This window comes from Phocoena sinus, chromosome 13, assembly GCF_008692025.1.
Source record: "Phocoena sinus isolate mPhoSin1 chromosome 13, mPhoSin1.pri, whole genome shotgun sequence".
Taxonomy (NCBI): Eukaryota; Metazoa; Chordata; class Mammalia; order Artiodactyla; family Phocoenidae; genus Phocoena; species Phocoena sinus.
The window spans coordinates 17,880,217-17,899,289 of NC_045775.1; the positions used below are offsets into that span (position 1 = coordinate 17,880,217).

General features: G+C 43.5%; 1 protein-coding gene across 25 annotated transcripts in view; it reads right to left on the reverse strand.

Moving 5' to 3' along the window:
- The window catches only part of LOC116764761, a 430,466-nt gene that overhangs the window by 281,133 nt on the left and 130,260 nt on the right, over positions 1-19,073 (reverse strand). For 11 of the 25 annotated variants that reach the window (XR_004353006.1, XR_004353007.1, XR_004353005.1 and 8 more), the window contains exon 5: positions 7,411-7,502. The exons of the other annotated variants lie outside the window; for them this stretch is intronic. The gene's annotated coding sequence lies outside the window, so the exon portion shown is untranslated. The remainder of the gene's footprint in view (positions 1-7,410; positions 7,503-19,073) is intronic. 25 annotated transcript variants of the gene reach the window in all.

Below are 19,073 nucleotides of genomic sequence, written 5' to 3' on the forward strand. Positions count from 1 at the left end.
AATAATGATAGTGAAGATGATCCAGGACCTCGGAAAAAGAATGGAGGCAAAGATCAAGAAGATGCAAGAAATGTTTAACAAAGATCTAGAAGAATTAAAGAACAAACAAACAGAGATGAACAATACAATAACTGAAATGAAAAATACACTAGAAGGAATCAATAGCAGAATAACTGAGGCAGAAAAACGGATAAGTAACCTGGAAGTCAGAATGGTAGAATTCACTGCTGTGGAACAGAATAAAGAAAAACGAATGAAAAGAAATGAAGACAGCCTAAGAGACCTCTGGGACAACATTAAACACAACAACATTCGCATTATAGGGGTCCCAGAAGGAAAAGAGAGAGAGAAAGGACCCGAGAAAATATTTGAAGAGATTATAGTCGAAAACTTCCCTAACATGGGGAAGGAAATAGCCACCCAAGTCCTGGAAGTGCAGAGAGTCCCAGGCAGGATAAACCCAAGGAGAAACATGCCGAGGCACATGGTAATCAAATTGACAAAAATTAAAGACAGGGCTTCCCTGGTGGTGCAGTGGTTGAGAGTCCGCCTGCCGATGCAGGGGACACGGGTTCGTGCCCTGGTCCGGGAAGATCCCACATGCTGCGGAGTGGCTGGGCCTGCATGTCTGGAGACTGTGCTCTGCAACGGGAGAGGCCACAACAGTGAGAGGCCCGCATACCGCAAAAAAAAAAAAAAAAAAAAAAAAAAAATTAAAGACAAAGAAAAATTATTGTAAGCAACAAGGGAAAAACGACAAATAACATACAAGGGAACTCCCATAAAGTTAACAGCTGATTTCTCAGCAGAAACTCTACAAGCCAGAAGGGAGTGGCATGATATATTTGAAGTGATGAAAGGGAAGAATGTACAGCCAAGATTACTCTACGCGGCAAGGATCTCATTCAGATTCGACAGAGAAATCAAAAGCGTTACAGACAAGCAAAAGAGAATTCAGCACCACCAAACCAGCTCTACAACAAATACTAAAGGCACTTCTCTAAGTGGGAAACACAAGAGAAGAAAAGGACCTACAAAAACAAACCCATAACAATTAAGAAAATGGTAATAGGAACATACATATCAACAATTACCTTAAATGTGAATGGATTAAATGCTCCAACCAAAAGACACAGGCTCGCTGAATGGATACAAAAACAAGACCTATATATATGCTGTCTACAAGAGACCCACTTCAGACCTAGGGTCACATACAGACTGAAAGTGAGGGGATGGAAAAAGACATTCCATGCAAATAGAAATCAAAAGAACACTGGAGTAGCAATACTCACATCAGATAAAATAGACTTTAAAATAAAGAATGTTACAAGAGACAAGGAAGGACACTACATAATGATCAAGGGATCAATCCAAGAAGATATAACAATTATAAATAAATATGCATCCAACATAGGAGCACCTCAATACATAAGGCAACTGCTAACAGCTATAAAAGAGGAAATAGACAGTAAAACAATAATAGTGGGGGACTTTAACACTTCACTTACACCAATGGACAGATCATCCAAACAGAAAATTAATAAGGAAACACAAGCTTTAAATGTCACAATAGGTCAGAAATATTTAATTGATATTTATAGGACATTCCATCCAAAAACAGCAGATTACACTTTCTTCTCAAGTGTGCACAGAACATTCTCCAGGATAGATGACATCTTGGATCATAAATCAAGCCTCAGTAAATTTGAGAAAATTGAAATCATATCAAGCATCTTTTCTGACCACAACGTTATGAGATTAGAAATCAATTACAGGGAAAAAAACAGAAACACATGGAAGCTAAACAATACATTAGTACATAACCAAGAGGTCACTAAAGAAATCAAAGAGGAAATCAAAAAATACCTAGAGACAAATGACAATGAAAACACGACGATCCAGAACCCTATGGGATGCAGCAAAAACAGTTCTAAGAGGGAAGTTTATAGCAATACAAGCCTACCTCAAGAAACAAGAAAAATTTCAAATAAACAATCTAACCTTACACCTAACAGAATGAGAGAAAGAACAAACAAAACCCAAAGTAAGCAGAAGGAAAGAAATCATAAAGATCACAGCAGAAATAAATGAAATAGAAAAAAAGAAAACAATGTATATGTATACAATGTATATGATTACAACTAAGTTTATAGAGTGAACAATGTAATAAAATATTTAATTCAAATATAATAAAGTATATTAAAATATATTATATAAAATATAACAAAATATATAATATAATAAAATATTTAATTCAAATGTTTGAATTAAATATACATATATCCCTGAGAAGTCATATTTGTTGAAATCAGTAAGTTTAAAATGACTTTTCTGGCACAGACTAGCACAGAGCATGGAACACATGGAACACAGTAGAAGATGTGTTCATGATACAGAAGTAAAACTATGGCCATAAAAGATAAAGAACAAGGGGGAGCGATGAGGGAGAGATTTGCCGTAGTCAGATGTTTCCAAGAGATTCATCGATTCCACCCCAAAAAGAAACTGGAAGCTAAATCAGACCCAAAAATGTACAGTGAATAGATTTACTTCTATGTGCTCAAGTTTAGGTTGACTGGCTTGTAAACTCTACTGAGTTCTTATTTCATAGTGTGCATGTCCTCAATTAATCATTTTGTGGTTATTATCCAGCTAGAGTTGAAGAATTGGTTTGGGAATTTTTGTGAATGGATTATCTCAACCTGGGAAACTCACCTTGGCAACTGTAGTCAAAATAAGGAAGATCAACTCAACTTGGTTCTCTCCCAGAACAGGGTCTAAAGAAGTTCCAATTCTGTCTGAAAATGTCTGCTTCATATTATACTAGCCCTAGATCTGAAAAGGGGATTGATATTCCAAGGGAAACCTCACCTCAGTTGTTTTTAGGACAAGTTACCAAAAGATATTTATCTCCCCAAAATATGCACCATGTCTTCAAGGTCTCTGGCCCCATCCAGTTTCTCACATTTGATGCCAGCTCAAGGCCATCCCAAGTACCCTCACCCTCACTGTTCTTAGAGGACATAGACCAGTACTGACCAATAGGAAAAGAATGCAAGCCACATATAATTTAAAATTTTTAGTAGCCACACTTAAAAAAAGTAAAATGAAAAATGAAACAGGGAAAGTAATTTCAATAGGATGTCTTCTTTAACCCAATATATTCAAATATGATCATCTCAACATGTAATCAACATAAAATATTATTCAACAGACATTGCCCATTCTTTCTTTGGACTAAGGCTTTGAAATCTGCTCTGTATGTCTTACACATAGCGAGTCTCCGTTTGGACCAGTCACATGTCATGTGCTCAGTAGCCACGTGTGGCTCCTGGTCTTCCTTTTGAACACTGCGGACTAAATGACCTCGTTCCAAGTCCTCCATCCCCAGCTGTGATGTCCTAGATTAGGCCCAGGAACCAGGCCTGGATGCCGGTACCCACCGTGGTATTTGCCAGTGTTCCTCACCTACGAGTCTGAAATGGGCCAAAGAGAGCCAGCCTCTGTGCCCACAGGACCTGGCTGGGCAGCAGGTGCCAACCCTCCCCACAGCCCAGCGAGCCAGACCTCGCTTCTTATCTAGGATCTGCTCTCTGAGTGGCCGTTCTGAGTCCTGATGAAACAGTTAACTCCCTTTATAAAATTTCTGAGAGGATGTTTTATTTCTTCATGTGAATTAGAAAAGGCTATTTTTAAAATCAAAGAATGATCTTTAGATCTTTAGGGGGAAATGCCTTCCTCACCAGTGACCTGTGTGGGCAATTCACCCTTAAGGAACGTTGGCCTCCAGAAGCAAAGCTCATCACCGCCAGGGAAGGTGAATGTCAAGCCCTCTTGCATCCACCTAGCCATCCCCAGGTCAGTGGGGGAGCCGGCCGGAGAGCAAGGAGATGAAAGCAGGCTCCTGGAGGGCTAAGTGGGAGCACGTACTGGAGACGTTTCTTTGAAAATCTAATCCAAGGTGTGCAGGAGGTTCAGCACCTCCTGGACCAGGAGGCAGTAACGAGATAACATGTGAAATGATTTAGTGGCCCCTATCACCTCCTCGTGGGGCTCAGCAATGCCACCGTTAGCACTTCTGACACTTAAGACACCCCAGGAGGAGAGAGTTATTGTCACCCCAGAGTGAGGAAGGAACCTGGATGCAGGTCCTAAAAAAGGAAAGTCCAGAAACGAATACAGAATGGCAGACAGGGTGTGGTGGGCAAATGCTGCTGATGCCCTCTCAGTGCTCAGGACAAGGCCCAAAGGGCTAAGGTGGCAACTCAGGCACTAACCCATTCTGTGGTTCTCTGGGCTCTCTCAGGGCAGGCTGCTAGCCAAACGTTGGCCTGACCTCTCCAGCACCCACCTCCATAAGGCCAGCAGTGGATGTTAAGTGACACGGTGCTGATGGAGAGGTGGGCAAGTCCTAGGGCTACCAATCAAGCTATGTATTCTCATGTTCAACAGATGCATATTAAACACCAAGGTCCCAGTTAGCTTCTTAAAAAGATCATCTCAACATGCAAACAACCTGAGTGCCCATCAACACATGATTGGTTTAAGAAGATGTGGTATATATACATATATATACATATATATATACATATATATATACACACACAATGGAATATCAGTCATAAAAAAGAATGAAATATTGCCATTTGCAACAACATGGATGGACCTACAGATTACCATACTAAGTGAAGGAAGTCACACAGAGAAAGACAAATATTATATGGTATCACTTATATGTGGAATCTTTAAAAATGATACAAATGAATATATATACAAAACAGAAACAGACTCACATACATAGAAAACAAACTTATGGCTACCAAAAGAGAAAGGGAGGGTGGGAGGGATAAATTAGGAGTATGGGATTAACAGATTAAAAGCTATCATACATAAAATAGATAAGCAGAAAGGACCCACTGTAGAGCACAGGAAAATATATTCAATATCTCATAATAACCTATAATGGAAAATAATCTGAAAAAAATATATATATATATAACTGAATCACTTTGCTGTACGCCAGAAACTAACACAGTATTGTAAATCAACTATGTTTCAATTTAAAAAAGATAATCTTCCCCCCAACTAATTGTGTTTTAACCAGTTTGGGAATCCTGAATCTGTGTTCTCTCTGCTCCTTTCTCCCTCCCTTGCTCTCTATCTATTCTCTGGGTTGCTGAGTGTTCCTTATATGAACAAAGTTCTGTGGAGGCACAGAGCACAGAGGAACTAAATCCTGTAGAGCTGTTGGCCAAGACTTCAGGACTGTGACATAAGAGCCGGAACTGAAAGGTTGGGTGAGAATTTGTCATGTAGAAAATGACAGGAATATCCCACACAGAGGACATAATAGTCATAGAGCAACAGAGCTGAGAGAAGGGTTAGCAAGGTTGAATCCAACCTTAGAGAGTTCATAGGCTGCCCCAGGCCTGCTCAGAGACTGGACCTACACTGAAGGTCTCCTAGCGTCTGTGGATTTCTTTTGGCACATGGCACAGTTGGAATGTGTTTGGTCTCTTCTATAATTTCACTTGCACACCTCTGATTTCACATTTCTTTTTTTCTAGACAAGCACAAAAATAATCCCTGAATTTGACATGCCCAGAGCTTCCTAACATCCTCAGGTCTGTGAGCTATTCTTACAAACAGCATAAGTGACTTCAACATTCCCTACCAACGCAGCTGTAGCACTTTTAATGTTTACAATTCTGCATCACCCTGGGCCTGAGATGCTCTTCCAATTAAACCCTGGTTACACTTCTCTTTCCAAGTGCGAAAGAATCCAATTAAAGTTAATGAAAGTAATCAGTCTGCAAGTCTCAGGGTGTTCTGCCCCATTTGTGAATACAGGTAATAACACCCACTGACCTTGTGGAGGGAGAGGAGGCGCCATCTTTGTCTGCAAATGAGCCAGACCTGAGCCAGCCAGGGAAACCTGGAATTTAGGAGGTCACCCTCTTTGGACTCCCCCACAGAGCTCAGGATCCCATTAAGCATTAACTGTAGGAATCTGTCCTTTAAGGAGCTTCAGACTCATTTGGCTGCCATATGGCTGGGGCTAGCAGCGCCTCCCATAAGCCCGAATTCCTGGGACACCCTACACTTATTTTCAAGAAGCCGTTCATTGCATTACTCTTGATTTTCTATCTGGCTTCCAAGAAGCAGCTCCCAAAGAATAACATAGTTAGAGCACCAAAAACCTGTGAGATGAAATCAGCTCAAGTCCTCTCTCTGAGCTTGCATGGCCCTTCTCCAGCCCCTGGTGCTAACTCTCAGAGCACCAGAGGGACCTGCTGGGTATCAGCTCAGAGGGTCAGCCTGGGACCCTTCAGGAAGCATCAATGGGACGCACGTCCTCATGCCAGAGAAGCTGTGAGAACACCCCTCAGACGCCAGAGACTTATCAGGAGCGTTACTTGTCACCATTCATTCTGGAAGGGCCTGTCCTGCCGGGGCACTCCTTCTGTCCAAGTGCAGCTGAAGAACCACACGTCCACCTCAGCTGCATCTACTCCTCACTGTTCTGTGTTTGTTTTGAAGGCTGACTCACTCGACAGTCATTTCTTGGCATAATCTTGAAGTTTTGACCTCAAAGTTATGGTCTCATGTTTTCTGTTTCCTCAGAACACTGTCTTTAGATGTGAGAATCTGACCCTGGCCCCATCTGATACCAACGAAGGAGCCTGTCCCTGTTCTCGGGGAGCTCGGCTCCGGCTGGGGAAACAAAGCTGACGCTTGTGAGCAGTTGAAAAACCGAACAAGGCAGTAAATAATTAAGTGCTACTCAATCACATAATTGATTAATTATAACTAATTGCTACTTAAATGAACTGTGCTAGCCCACATCGATCTTCCTCGGCTCTGACCTCATAGAATGGCCATGGTCTGAACTGCTTACTTGGGCATTTGCACATTGTCCAGAACATTCTTCCCATCTTCTCATGGATGAGTCTCCTCTCTCAGGACTGGTAGTGTCCTCAAGGGCAGGACCAGGTCTTTTCAGTTTCTTCCTCCTCTGTCTCCCACAGCAGAATCAGCCCATTCAAAGCATAAGGCTCTTTGCTTAATAAACACTTGGTGATTAATGTCAAAAATGGGGACCAGTGTTCATATATCCAATGTGCCCCAGCTTCATGCAACGATGAGTACAAACTAGGGTCACACAACCATAATCAACTTTGCTTCATTAACTTAGCCCCCTAAGCATGTCCTTGGGAGTGTCCCATCTTACGTTCCTCTACTCTGTCTTGTGAAGCCAACAGGATAGTGGTTCTGTCATTGGCCACACTGTCCTGCTAGGATCCATCCCGCAGCCACCACTCCGATGGCTCACACAAGACCCTTCTTTCCCCTATGTGTTGTTTGATGGATGATGCAAAGGAAGGGCAAGCCAGGGCATTGCCCACCTACCTCCTTCCGCCTGTGCTTCTTTAGGGTTCGAGGTCCCCTGCTAGGCTCTGAGCAGCTTGAAGAATCTCTATTCATCACTGGGTCCCCATTACCTGGAAGTGACACAGTAACAGTCAGCTAGGGCTGTCAGAACAAAATGCCACAGACTGGGGAGCTTAAACAACAGAAGTTTATTTTTTCACAGTTCTGGAGGCTGGAAGTCCAAGATCAAGGTGTTTGACTTGATTTGATTTCATTCTGAGGCCTCTCTCCTTGGCTTGTAGGTGGCCATCTTCCTGCTGTGTCTTCACGTGCTTCTCCCTCTGTGTGTGTCTCTGTCCTAATCTCCTCTTCTTATAAGGACCCCGGTTAGATTGGATTAAAGTCCACCATATGACCTCATTTTACCTTAATTACCTCTTTAAAGGCCCTATCTCCAAATACAGTCGGATTCTGAGCTACAGGGGTTTAAGATGTCAACCTATGAGTTGTATGGAGGACACAATTCAGCCTGAAACAACCACTAATAGCCTTAGTGCTTAATAAATGTTTTGGGCTTGGTGGAAAAGAGAGAGATGACAGATGGACAGATGGATGGATAGAAAACAGAAAGGCTGCTGACAAGATAGATATTTGGCCCTGAGCAAAAGGTGGGATTAACAGGTCAGAAGATTCTTTCCTAGTCCTGGACCCTTTCTACTCCACCACATCCTTCCCTTTCTCACAGGAAGAGATGGGCTTTCCAAGACGGGAATTCCTCTGTTTCCTCCCCAGCCACCGGACAGTGACTCCACGTTGTCTCCACGTAAATGCATGCAGTGAGGGCTGCTGTCCCCACACACACCCATGGGTAGCCATCTGGCTCTCTTCTGGGGGTAGAGCAGAGGACACGCTCAGGCTGTGGCTTCCTAAGCAATGCCAGAAATGCTAACTCAACACTGAAATGAAGACTTTTTGTAAATAACCAACATCTGAAAGGGAGACAAAATCCCAGAATTGGGGCCTTTTTCTTTTCATGTTCAGCGAAATCGTTACTGCTGTTGAACAGGAGCTGTGCTCCCAGCAGCGGGGGCAGTCCAATAATTACGGTGGGGCCAGGAGTGCTCAGGGTCAGGAAAACAAAGAGGAGGAAACTGCCTGCACAGATTGGCTCACATATCAGGTTCAACGAAGAAGAAAACACAATTTGCTCATTTGGAAAATGACTCTGATGACGTGAAGGCCCTACACGTTGTTGGAATTCAGTGGGAAACAGGGCAACAGCATGGGGAACCCCGCCCCCGCCCCCCCAGGAGAAGAGACAGCACCCTGCTTTTAGACCAGAGAACAATTCTGTGGGCCGAGCAAGTGGACAGCGGAAGAGACCCTCTGTCGCATTTATGAGTTTAGGCCTTCAGGTCCACAAATCAGCAGGGCTCCAAGGAGCTCTGAGTCCTTGTCTTGGGACAGTGTCTTTGAAGGTGCCCTTGGCTTGAGCTCCAAGACAGGCAGCATTGCCCAGGCACCTCCAGGAAACAGACCCCCCACCTTTATTTTTTTTTAATTTTTACTGGAGTATAGTTAAGTTACAATGTTGTATTCGTTTCAGGTGTACAGCAAAGTGAATCAGTTATACATATACATATATCCACTCTTTTTTTTTTTTTTTTAAGATTCTTTCCCATATAGGCCATTACAGAGTCTTGAGTAGAGTTCCCTGCACTGAAACAGGCTCCTTTGAAGGAGAGCTTCGAGGTGTCACCAATGGGATCCTCATCACTCAGCGGGGACATGGGTGTGAGCTCATGGCTGCATCTGCATCCATCAACCATTCTAGGACCCTCTTGCAAGTTCCTTTCTCTTCATTTCTTCCTCTGCACAGTGTGACATTTAAACCTGTGCTGACCCAGTACAGAGGAGCCAGAGAGAGGCTGTGAACGGTCATCATGCTAGGTGGCTTCTGGGTCAGGGTGTCACCCACCTAATTTGCCCAGGACAGTCCAGGTTTACACCTCTGGTCCCAGCATAATCATTAACATCCAAAGTGTCCCAGTTTGAATACTAAATTAAACAGGTATCCCAATTCTCTGGAATTTTACAGGACCAGATCCCCACTCTTCCATGCCTTTCAGCCATGACTCTCCTGATGGGTCCAAGCTCCACCTGGAAAACACACCCCGGATCAGAGGCCTTTACACAGTGCAAGCAGGTCCTCCCTTTGGGAATTAGGAATAGAGGAGCCAAGGAGAAGATCACCGCGGGTGTGGGACATCACTCAGCCCAAGGTTGCTGTGCAGTCAGTCATGCATACTGAGCACATTTGCCATTGTCTCCATGGTCTGGGGGTCCACCGGCCTCCCAGCACCCCCCCCAACCTGCCCCTCAAGGTAGAGCCTAGCCAGCTTCCTGGAGATGAGCCCCTCCCCCTCTCTCCTCAGGCTCCCCAGGACCTTGGCAATTAAACCTCATCCTCAAATGTAATCCAGACATGTCTCTACCTTTAGATCCTGCCTGGGCTGAGGCTTAACAGATCTACCCTCAGATACAGAAACAAAGAGTTATTTCCAAAGTACAATTGGGGTTCTTGTCACCACCAGGGGCTAGCAACGAGCAGGGAATAGGAGATGGTTTTGTGAGGGAAGTAATCGAAGTTGGAACTTAAAGGATAGGGAGGCTTTAGATCAGTGGGAGGGGCGGGAAGAAGGCCCAGGGACATGACGGCACTTATGTAGGGAAGAGTGAGGAACTGGCCATCAGCAACCTGCAGCAGAGGGCATGGGGACAAGGATCCGAGGTCAGGCCCTGACCACGTCCCTGAGAAGCCCGGGCCACCTCACAGCCGCTCTCCAGCTCCCACATACCCTGCCATCTGTGCCGTTCCACTTAATGACACTGGCATTTGATTGACTCTTAAACATAATGCTGCTATTGTGGACAAAGTTCAGTGTCGTTAATTAAGTCATTGAAAATCAAAATAAAACGCACAGACTGAACTGTTCACAATCATCCAGTGAAACAGAATGACTTTGTAATCTGTAAAAAAAAAACAATGGGACATCCTCAGTCTCCTCCCAGGAGTTTCTGACCAGGCTGGGCAATTAATGGGTGAGTGGGCTCCGCAGAGCCCAGGGAGGCCCGTATCTGCTCCTGGCATCCTTCACTCATGGACGTGACCTCACGGTTTCTGCTGCTTTCCTTTGTGCAGGAACTGTGTGTTTCAGCCTTTAAGATTCCAATTTTTATTCTAATTCACGTTTTGTTTGTGAAAGGGTGCTCAGCAGCATGAAGATGAAGTTAGCTAAAGACAGTGTTTCCTTTGCCCACCTGGAGAAGGCACTAAAATGTGCATAATACCTACCACTTTAGAAATAGGAAGAAAACAGAAAGGATTCTTTTAATCCCAACAGCTATTTAAAAGATAAATACAAGTGGAATTATACCAACTAACCGTATTACCAGCAGTCAGTTGCTGGAGAATAAACATTCTTATTTCCAGGGTGTTCTACTATATTCAAAGACATGGAGAATGGCACCAGAAGAATTTATCACTGACTTTTGCTAAATTAGATATTCCCGAGGTTTGCCTATATGGATGACAACATTTTTAGCACCTCAAGGTCCTTGCAAGAAAAAGTCTCTATAAAAATTCAGGACGGTATTGTTATCATCAACACTTTAAAATTGACTGTGATTGTTACAGCAGTTTTAAAATCAAAGAGACCTAAAAAGAAGGGGGAAATTATATGTGTTCTCTGTATTTGAATTTTTATACATGAGATTTAAAACAATATCGTGATGTTTATTTCAGATAAATTTGTTTTCACGAAAGACTTTTTTCTGAGCCAAAGTCGATGCAAAGTTTATCGAAGACCTCGCCAAAAAAATAGTTTATTGAAGACCCATCAGCGAGGTAACATCCATCAATAACCTGCCATTAACCACCGTGTCACGTTTTGACAGTTCAGCTCTCAACCTGTTTAGCCGTGCTTTCCATTTTGGCTGCTGTCCTAATTAATGACTAATCTATAAAATGGGGATAATAAAACATACCTCATACATGCCACATACATAATTATAAGGAGTGAATCATGTTGCACATGGTACCTGGCACAGTAGATGCTTGGTAAGTGTTTGAATTTTATGTTTCTTTTTACTTTTCCCTGGCATTTTGTTAATGCTTATGATCTTTACTCTTGGGTTTCCAAGGCTATTTAGAAATAAATAATAACAAAATCGAAAGATCTTTTTATATGATAAAATCTCATGTTGTGGCTCTATCCCAAAAGCCACTCAAAGGAATCAGAAGCCTTGGGTATCGGTTTGAGGCTTTTTGGCTGGGGCTCCCACCCGTCAGAGACTTGAGACCAAACTTTCATGGTCACCATGGTCCAGCTGTATCCCAGAGGATAACCAGATTAAAAACCTAGAAATGGACTGAATTGCAAACATATTTATACTATTTTACTAGAAATGTACTTGTACTCGTGCATCATTTTTGCTTCCTTCCCTACTTTGGATTCTCAATCTTCCGCTTTAGGAAAATTCTCAAAATTACGATGGATGCCTGCAGCCTCCCCCCAGTAGCAGATCTGGGCTTCCTGGTCATCTGTTCCTTAATCCTTCTCTCCCCTTCCTCCTCCAGTGACCCATCATCTGTACTTTTCTCTCTACTAACTCTGTTTACTAAAACTATGCAACCTCCAGAATTCAGAAGCAGTAAATTCCTTAGGTTAAGGGCTACGGCTGGCACTGAAATAGTCTATAGGTGCTGTCAATAGCTGGTTCTCAACTAATCATCTTTGTATGGAACTGATCTTTTTTGTTACTGAAATGCTGTCAGCAGACAGTAACAATGCTGAGATTTGGGGTCTAGACATTATGTTGGTGCCTGCAGTCAAGCTTACTTTCTGAAAGATGAGCCTTACCCAGACCATCTCAGCTCCAGCCACAGCTGGCCCTTCCACAGTGCCATATGCAGACATGAGCCTGGGACAGGGGATATGGAGCTTCAGCCAATGACCCAACCCTCCAATAGTCAAGGACAGCTGTTAATAGGGGCATAAAGAAATTTGTAAACCTGCTATAAAGCTTAAATAAGAGTTTAAACCTTGTTCATGTCTGAACTTTTTTTCCTCCTAAATTTTATTGTATTTATACTTACCATATATATTTGTGTATACATATATACATGCCAACTGATATTACCTAACACTTTATAGACACATGGAATCAGCTTGTATATAATTTTATTTACATAACATTAAATATAAGGCCCAGATATGGCCTTAGAACGACATGCAATGAAACATACCACTCTGCAGCCATAGCCATCAAAGCCCCATTCAGCAGGACACAAGGGAATTTGAATCATCACTTAACGTGCTAATCTGTGGGTAATTCCCAACCACAATTTAAGTTTAACCAACCCCATAACTTCTGCAACTTTCTTGGGCTGAGGACCCACAATGCATAAAAATAAAGTAACTCATCCTGGTTTTTCTCCTCTAGGGCATCTTTTTGTGAGGAGACATTACACGCTCAGACCCATGAAAAGTATTAGAATTAGATTTCTGTGATCATTTTATGGGTTGAGGTAACAGATGCATCCTGAGAGGCCAAACTTTCTCCTGGCAGAAACTTGAGCTCTGTGTTCACCACATTGGGTTCTTGTCTTCAACCTCTTCCATCTCTCATGCTGTAATTTCTCTCTGCCTGCCCACCAGGCATGAATATGAAATTCTCTGTATGCTGAGGGCACTGGCCCCAGAGTGTACCTTCCTGTTACAAACCAGACCTCCCAATAAAGAAGAAACCACAAATCTCAGACACCTCACCACACAATACTTCCCTTTGATTTTCAACTCTAAGTTGTGGTTATTATACAAAGGCAACATGTGACTTACTGTGTCTCACTGAGATGAAATGTCAGACCAGGGGAACCAAATACCTCAATTAAGTTTTTGTGAGCACAAACATGACGCCTAGGAGTGCCTTCGGAGATCACCCAGACAACCCCCTCATTTGACATAGGAGGACATGAAAGCATGAGTTTTTAAGAGACCTTTATGCTTCAGTCCTTCTCTCTGGACACCTCCCCAGGAGGTCTCCCACACCCGCCCCACCGCCAGTCACCCACATAATCGACAACGTGCTCAAAGCTCTAATGCACCAAAGTGATCTTTCAACATGGAGTCTGTTTTCTGCTTTGCCCAACTTACTTCCCACCTCCCTTGATGAGCAGACATATATTAGTGCTAACTCTTTTATAAATTGAATGCCTCTGTTAGATCCTTCAAAATAGGTTCTGGTAAAATAACCACGAGTAACCCTCTATATTGAGCATCACTCCGCATTTTACAAAACACTTTTAGAAAACACTTGTAAATAAACAAAAGGTTTCTTTGTTTAGGGAGAGAGGAATGGAAAAGTCAGAGTGTTGAATAACAGAAGGGCCCATCAGAAAAAGAGATTCAAAAACATGGATGGGGCTCAGTGAAACATATTTTTCCTTTTTGGAGCTGGGAGCTGAAAGCCAACTTCCCCATCACGATCTCTCATTTGAGGGGCTCAAGTCTGAGAATCTGTCTGAAATAGAAATCAACTGATCTCTGGGTGAGGCACTGACATCAGACCCATCAGAATACCCAGCGCTGGAGTCTGCAAACCAAGTTCCCGAGAACCCTGAAACGCTCCCAGTGGGGTCTGAGCAAGGCAGGGTGTGTGTTTAGGCAAAAAGTGCAGATCCTGATCACAGAGGCTGGAATCCAAGGAGGCCAGAAACCGGTTCCAGAAGCCAGTTCCAGCCTCTTCTGACCCAGATGGACTGATTGCTCCCTCAGGGCTGGTTGGAGCTCATGTATAGAAAGTCAAGGCATTATTTTGTCATTGATGATAAAAACATATTTATAATGTCAGGAGAATTTATGACACATAAAATTCCACTATCAAATTATATCAAGTTTACATTTCTCCATAATCCCTGGTCCTTCTTATCCACATACACACACAATTTTTTGCAGCCATAAGAGGAGGTTACTTAAAACTGTGTATCCTTTTTTTATGGTATTATTATCTGTTTTGTATTTTTTCCTAGTTTCTACAGTTTCCATGTCATAATGGTCTTGATTTGTATAATCATAATTTAAGAGAAGGCAAAGTTCAGATTATCCCTAAATTTGTAAATAAAGAGAATTTCTGGGAATAAAACTAAGTCAGTTTGCCAGAGAAGAGCTAAGCCAGCCACAGAAGGAAGTCAGGATCCAATCTGTTAGGTGGAGGCTGAGATGCTACAGGTCACTGACATGACTGGGTGTAGCCTCAGGGAGCCAGGGTTATGAAATGACTGCTCAAAGATCAGGATGTGTGTCCAGCAGTGCCTGGGAGGGAGGCCCAGCACCTGGGGCTTGGACATCTAGCCACCAGGGATGTGTCCTCCTCTGTGAGCTGAAAATGGCTCATCAGACTCCACCAGGGCCCAGATTAAGCCTCTCCCTTGGCTCTAATTCCTTGGTCACACAGAAGTTTGGGGTGATATCCTTCCAGAAATGCCATCCAGAGATGGAAATGCCCTGAGTGATGAGCTGAAGCATTCTAGTCACCATCTAGCTGTTTCCAACAGGCTCACATAGTTTGTGTCTTCACCTCTGAGGACCTGGCCACCTGGCTCAGGTTTCTGGACATACATTACTGAAAACCAGTGACCACATCAGGTTGCATGATACCAATAAGGCCCTAGCCAAGGGCGAGTTGGCACCCTTCCAGGGTTTGGCCTTCTCTCTCTACCAGTTGGACCACACCATGGAGTAACTTAACCAGAATATGATTTCTGTTCCCTGGGGCTAGTTATCTTGCTTGTTCATAGCTTTATGCTCGTCTAGAGAAGATTGACATAAACACCCTGTGCCTTTGGCTTTTGTCTTTAAGGGATTGTGAGGATGGCTGAAGATTATATTCCCCATCTTGGGGGCTTTTTGCCCACAGGGCTGAAAAATTCCAGAATGGTGATTTAGAGTGCCACAGGAATCCAAGAGTGAGAGCAGAGAGGTTTCATTTTCAGGTCAGGGACTCAAACTTTGAGTTCCACGGGCAGTGCCTATGGTATCATGTCATGCAGAATGTCATCTAGCTGAACCCCTGTGTCCTGTCCTCCTGTCCTCAGACATGCCTGGCCCTAACTCATAAGAAAGCTTGAATTGCTATAGACACAAACTATGGCAATGTCCCTTCATCTTCAAATCTCTATTCCCTATTAAATTTAAACATGAATTATGTATTTGCCTTCCCTCCAGATAACATTGTCTTCTGCAATATGAAATTAGATGGAGGTAACAGGAATGATTGCTGAGTTGTTTGAATTTTAACCATTAGACTGAAAAAAGAAATCGTAACTCAACTAACTCTTCATTAAAAGTACTATATTTCATCCAAGATAGAACATACCAGAATACAGGTTCTTGGACACGTTTTGTTTGTTGGGTTTTTTAAATTAATTAATTAATTTATTTATTTTTGGCTGCGTTGGGTCTCCGTTGTTGCACGTGGGTTTTTCTCTAGTTGCGGTGAGCGGGGGTTACTCTTCTTTGCGGTGTGCGGGCTTCTCACTGCGGTGGCTTCTCTTGTTGCGGAGCACGGGCTCTAGGCACGTAGGCTTCAGTAGTTGTGGCACATGGGCTTAGATGCTCCGTGGCATGTGGGATCTTCCCGGAGCAGGGCTTGAACCCGTGTCCCCTGCATTGGCAGGCAGATTCTTAATCACTGCGCCACCAAGAAAGTCCTTGGGCACATTTTTTATGGTGCTCGTAAGAATTCAAATTTCCCCATGTATACATCACCTTTTAATAATATTAAAACTAATATGGCTGATTGTCCCAAGGAAAAAGCCATTCTTTTATATATCAGAGGCCAGCAGCCCATGACCAGCCTGTCAAAGGTGACTTGCATGGGGATTCGGAGAGAAGCCAGAGAACACAGAATGCATCGATTTTCCTGACTTGACTCTCAGCATTACTAAGACTTTGGCTTGCTTATTGCTCTGGCTCTTTCTTCTCCTGGCTAACTCACAGAAGAAGCTGCAATCACTGAGGAGCAACTCTCTGTCCAAGACTCCTGGCCCAAGGGAGGTTCGGGGCTGCAAGTGCCTCCAGTGTAACATGACCAAAATGGAACACATCATCTCCACAATCCCCTCCACACACACACATATAACACAGCACACACACACTTATGCTAAACACACACAACTCCTCTTCCTATATTCTCTGAGCCAATGAATGGCCTCACTCCCAGCTGCTTAAGCCCAAACCTGGATAATTCTCAAATCTCCCCTCCTCTGTTCCCCAATAGCCATGAACTGAAAGCACTATCTATACTAATCCCTGAATACCCTACCCCATGATTAGAGTTCTTGTATCTCTCATCTGAACTATAGTATCAGGAGGTGCTATCATTAAAGAGATTCCACAACACCTTAAAAATTCAAGCCATTGATCAATCACCAGGTGTACTGTGAGGGGCATCACAGAAACACCCCTGACCTCGAGTCGTTCGCGGCCTTAGACATGTGCTGCCTGACCATGAGGAAATGAGGGAGGGAAGCAGTGTCATGATAAAGTGACAACCAAATATAATAACCACCAGATGAGTTCCCTGGAGGGGAAAAGACTGATGGAGTAGGAGTTATCAGGAAGGCTTCCTGAAGGAAGTAGGAACTTGAGGTAAGCCACCAAAAGCAGAACTTGAATCTGTGAAGTTGAGGGAACAGTGGAGCAAAGTCTTGAGAGCCAGGTAGCCCACACAGAAAGAGAGGATAGGAGACTGCATGTCAGGAGTGGTAAGAAACAAAAAACAAGCAGGATGAGTCAAAATAAGGAGGTAGGTGCTTCTGAGCTTGGGTTGGCAGTTACAGAGACCAGGGAGGATGAAGCAGGGAGCCCGAAGTTCCAGGAGAAAGAGGTGAATGAGTGTGGGCTCTCCTCCTTGCTGAGCTCCGAAAGGCAAAGTGGGTGAGTAGCCAGTAAAACTAGGCCTGGAACCAAAACTATTGCCTCTTTCTAGAGCCACCTCTTTGGCTGAGGCCCCAGTGTCTTATTCTGTCTGCTGTCAGCCTGCCCGATCTACCAGGGTCACCACTGGGGACATGCAGCTCTTTCCCCAACAAGTGGCCAATTTCTCCCAGGATCCAGAAACGTATCCACTTAGACTTCTAAAATCTATAAATTCCAGGGTCAATGGCACCACATTGGACATGTGTAGGGTTAACAGTGGGGAGTTCAGGAAGGAACTTCCAGTGGAAAAGCTCTTTATTCATTGAGGAGAGAAATGTGTGCCTCACGCTGCCCAGGGAAGCACAGACCTGAGCTGCACACCCCTTTGGGCTTGGAAACCAAATAAATAGGCCCAGGACGTTCAAGTTAGCAGAGGGAAATTAAGAATTCACTTCCTGGGGCCTGGAGAGAGTGAACCAATAATAGAGGCTAGGCTTATTTTTCAAAAGCAGATTCTTCCAACCCACTGGGGAGATAAGCCACGGAAGCACTGATGGCCTCCAGGGTCATGTGTGCACCTCCAAGCTGGAAAACAAGCAGTCAGAGGCAGCTAGGACAAGAGGCTGAAATCAGACAAGAGAAGGGTGGAACCGGAGAGCTCAGGCTGGGAATCCAGGCTTCATGACTATTCCAACAGCCTTTGTATGAGTAGAAAGAACCATGGCTGGCATATCTAGGGATATGTGTATTTTCATTCCTGCTCTGCTACTTGCTACTTGTGGTATTCAAGGAAGTTGCTTACCCAGCGAGGCTTACCCAGCAAAACACAGGTTTATCAGACCTCCCGTCCCCACCACTACCACCACAGAGGGTTTGCTAAAGGGATGACTGAACCAACAACCAAGGAAGCAGTTTGTCACTGTGTGGTCCTATGCTCAAATGAAGGTATGTTATCATCACAATGTGCTCCCCATGGCCCCAGGCCACAGAAGAGGGAATAGGATCACGCAGAGTCTGGCACTGCCCTCAAGAAGTTCATAATCAGACTTGGAAGAGAGGCATACCACCCAAGGACAATCGTTAGATGGGTTAAAAGCTCCTATCCAGACTGCTATGTGCTGCAGAAAAATGGTGGTAGATATAAGCAGAAAAGATATCCCAGGGAAGTTTGAACATGAGCTGGACCACAAAGGATACAGTCAAGTCTGGAAAGATGGAAAAGGTGAGAATGGAAAAGAAAAAGAAAGCTGCAAACATCAGAAATGTAGGCCAAAGGTCCAGTTTTAGAACTCATTCATGGCTAATGTACAGGCAAGCACCGGGGGCTGCAACCCTTTTCACTTATTTATTTTTCTTTATGAGCAAAGCCAAGAAATCTGAGAACTTTAAGGAAGGGGGAAAAAAAAGAAGAAAATTAAGATTACCCACGGTTTCCTAATACTCGGGATAACCAGTGTTATTTTATTATGTGTCCTTAAAGTCTTTTTCAAATTTTCTTCTGCAAGATCATTTTTAAATGCTTGCATACATTTCATTACATAAATGTAAAATGGTTAACTCATGCCCCTGTTGATGAGCCTTTAAGACATTTCCAAATAATATAAACGATATTTCAAAGTCTGTGATTGGGAATGTGGAATTCTCGAGTAAGGGTGTCTGGGTTCAAATTCTGTCTCCATCATTTATTATCTGAGTTACCTTGGGTGAATTTAGCTCTCTAAC